Genomic DNA, 3,688 nt, shown 5'->3' with positions numbered 1-3,688 from the left:
AACACGTCGTAACGAGAAGGAAACGTGTGCATAATTCCCTGAAAATAAATAGGCTTCCGTTCCGCTCGAGATTTAGGCAGATATTTTTAATCCGCGGAGAAACGAATACTTTCACGTACACCAGAAGGACAGTTGGAGAAATGGCATTTACGCAGTGCCAGTTTGGGCCGAACAGAAGTGAGGCTAGCATCGCACCGCCCTCCGAAGCCCTGCGCAACTGCGCTTGCATTTTATGAGGTCCCCCTTTCGCCTTTTAATCAGCGCTTTTTGAGCGCACGATCAAAAGCCCAATGGCGGCCTACAAAGGCCACGCAGCCTAATGCGATGTAAAAGCAGACTGCCTGGAGGCGATCTGGGCGCTTGCTTCACGCCATTCGCTGTGTGCATGCGTCAGTATGACTCACTTGAGGCCATTCTTTTAGAGAGTTTAACTTGGCAACTGTGTCACGTTCCAGTAGCCATCAGATGGGTTCCACTAGTACTAGTGCAACATTCCATTGCTCCCGGGACTTTTGATGCACGCTAGTCAACATAGGCACTGACGACCATTGAATACTGAACGAAGTGTACTCCTTCTTATCAAGGTTAAAAATGTAAAAAAAAAAACACTCAAGAATTCAGTACCTGGGAACAATACATACAGTTGAGGTACCATATTACACGTTGTAGAAAATTTTAGCCCTGAGACCATTTCGGGCAACTACCAAGAAGGAAATAAAAGCTCATGCTTGACTTCACATAACTACGCTGGTTAGAGAAACAGTGCGGAAAATGGGAGTTGTGGTAAGTCGGCTGTGAATTTTCCTGAGGTTTGCACACAGTGCAAAAGTGTATAGGTGGCGGATTTGCAAATATTTTGAGTTGTATATATATTGTGGAAAGGGTAGTAGCGGAATCCCGCACCCACTGGCGCGGGGCACGGAGGGGCGATCGCTCCTCGCCCGGAGGCAACGTCGTCACCTCACGTCACGCATCACGGGAGTCCAGACGGCCCAATGGGGCGCGGCGGAGAACGCAGTGACGTCACGAGCCGTACGGCCGGGCGGGAGGAAGGACGGCGCGCGCGCCGAGGCAGTCCGGTTCGGGACAGCGAGGAGATCGGCTGCCAGGTAATCCCTCTTCCCTTTCCAGGCGAACTTCATACGCGGGCGGCCCCGTCACGAGCCGAACGGCTCCGGCCGCCGCCACATCGGAGCAAGCAGAAGGGTTTGCACATTCAACCCCACCATTGCTTGTTGGACGGTTGTCTTTGTGTTGCCTGCCTCTCACGCCGACCCGTATACACGGAAGCCGCGTGCGGAGGACCGTCCGAGCCAAACCCACGCAACATTTTGGCGCCCAACGTGGGGCCTCGTCTGCAAACGCAGTTGAGGCGAACAATATGGCATTCAACGCCAGCGAGTGGTGCGACCTGATGATGCTCGCCGGCCAGGCCGCGGAAACCGCTCACCGGCCGACATTCCTCACGCCACCAGCGAACGCATACGGGAGTCGGGAGCACCCCCCCTACGGCCGAGTCATGAGCGCGGAGCGCGCACAGTCGGCCCCCGCGCATTTTCGCGGGCACGGTGAGCAACTGGCGCCGACCGGCACCGGGCGCTCGCCCTTCGCGTACGAGGCAAACGCCTTCCCCCGCGCGCCATTCCCCAAACGCAGCGAGCACCCCGCGCCGATCGGCACGGTGCCCTACCAAGCTGCACGGGCGGCGCGCCCGACAGACCCCACGGTGCCGTGGATGAACGACGCCGCGCCGGACATGCTGATCCAGTCGCCCCCGCAAACGGTAAATGGGCGCACGGAAGGGCCAGCAAACACGGCTGGTGTCGCAACGGCACTCGCCAGCGCGATTCAGCAGGCCCTGCAGGCGGTACGGCCGCCCGGCCCCCGCGTCAATATGCCGGTTCCGACGTACAGCGGCGGCAGTGACCAAACGAGCGCAAACGCGTTCTTGGTGGCGCTGAATCGCTACCGACAGGCGACCGGCTGCAGCGACAGCGACGCCCTGAGCAGAATTCTGCCCGCGGCCTTGGTGGGGGACGCTGCGCGGTGGCACAGACTCGTCGGCTGCACAGCGGCCACGTGGGATGAATTTCAGGCGGCGTTCCGCGAAGAATTCCTGCCGTACGACTACCAACCGCGGATGCGCCGGGAGCTCGAACTGCGTACGCAAGCGCCCGATGAACCGCTGCTCGAGTATGTCCGAGCAATGCAGGAACTATACGAGTACGCCGACCCGGAAGCCTCGAACGCGGAGCGGGTCGAGCGCGTCTTGAGGCACAGCCACCCCACCTTCGCTTTATACCTGCGCGGCTGCAGCTGCCGCAATCTCAACGAGCTGGCCACAGAAGCGCGCAAGGTGCAAGCCGCAATCGCGGCGTCTCGCGCGTATCGGCCACCACCGCCACCAGGACAGTCGCTCGAACCTAGTTGCGCCTGGATCGGAGGCGCGCTCCTCGGGCAGGCGGATCGTGGTGCCCAACGTGGGGCTCGAACCCACGACCCTGAGATTAAGAGTCTCATGCTCTACCGACTGAGCTAGCCGGGTCTACTGCACCCCATAGTAAGCACGAAGCCGTGGGAAATCCTAGCGTGCGATCTGATGGGCCCGCTGCCGCGCAGCAAACGGGGGTTCAAGTACGTGCTCGTGGTGACATGCCACTTCAGCGGAATCGCAGAAATCTACCTGCTGCGCAAAGCGACGGCGCAGGAAATCCTGCAAAAGCTGTCGGAGGTGTTTTGTCGGTACGGATTCCCGAAACGGCTGATTACCGACAACGCCACGTACTTTACGTCGAAGGTCTTTCGGGACTCGTGCGCCGTCATGGGGGTCAAGCAGCAAACCACATCATGCTACCACCCCCAGGCCAACGTAACGGAACGCCGAAACCGGGATGTGAAGCCACTCCTCGGTGCCTACGTGCGCACCCACCGCGATTGGGACGAACATCTCAACGCCATCTCCTTCGCGCTACGCACAAGCAAGAACCCCTCAACCGGCTTCACACCAGCCTTCCTCACTTTCGGGCGAGAGCTACCGACGCCTACGGACACAGTGTTGGCCAAACGGCTCGACAACAAAGAAGCGCAGACGGCAGTCACCGACTACGCGCGGCGCCTGCGGGAACGATTGGCAACCGCCATCACAACCGCAAACCAGAACAGGGAGAAGGCTCGGGCAGTGCAAAAGGTCACCTATGACCGCGCCCACCGAAACGTGGAGTACCAAATGGGCGACACAGTGCTGAGACGGAACCACGCACTCAGCGACGCAAACGCAGGCTTCGCGGCCAGTCTCGCGCCCAAATGGGTCGGATCATTCGTCGTGGCCAAGAAAGTCTCGCAGCTTAACTACGTGCTTCGAGAGGCCGAAACCGGTCGGCTCACTCGGCCCATTCATGTGGGGGAGCTCAAGCCCTACTTCCAAAGGGAAAAAAACAGCAAGCAGCACCGAGGAATCGCAGCAGCAGGACCCAGCGAAAGCAGCCCCCGCGAACGCAGCGGCCCCTCATCGCTACAACACCCGACGGGGACGGCGAAATCGCCCGCGGCAGTTGAGCGGCACTCGGACGGCTGGGGAATAAGGGAGGAGCCTGCCACGTCACCACCCAATCACGGGCCAAGTGACCCCCTGGCGGCGAACGCCTCCCAAACAAGACAAGGAACGGCCAGCCCGCAACCCGCGGGATCA

General features: G+C 59.9%; 1 non-coding gene across 1 annotated transcript; it reads right to left on the bottom strand.

Moving 5' to 3' along the window:
- Positions 1-2,472: 2,472 nt before the first annotated feature.
- On the bottom strand, positions 2,473-2,545 carry Trnak-cuu (transfer RNA lysine (anticodon CUU)). Its single transcript has one exon. It is a non-coding gene; the product is annotated as a tRNA-Lys (tRNA).
- Between the last annotated feature and the right edge of the window lie 1,143 nt (positions 2,546-3,688).

The sequence above is a fragment of the Haemaphysalis longicornis genome, unplaced genomic scaffold (genome assembly GCF_048455015.1).
Source record: "Haemaphysalis longicornis isolate Haplotype H1 unplaced genomic scaffold, Haemaphysalis longicornis Haplotype H1 scaffold_13, whole genome shotgun sequence".
In the NCBI taxonomy this organism is placed as follows: Eukaryota; Metazoa; Arthropoda; class Arachnida; order Ixodida; family Ixodidae; genus Haemaphysalis; species Haemaphysalis longicornis.
The sequence above is the reverse complement of the archived record's forward strand: the minus strand, read 5'-3'. Positions and strand labels throughout refer to the sequence as shown.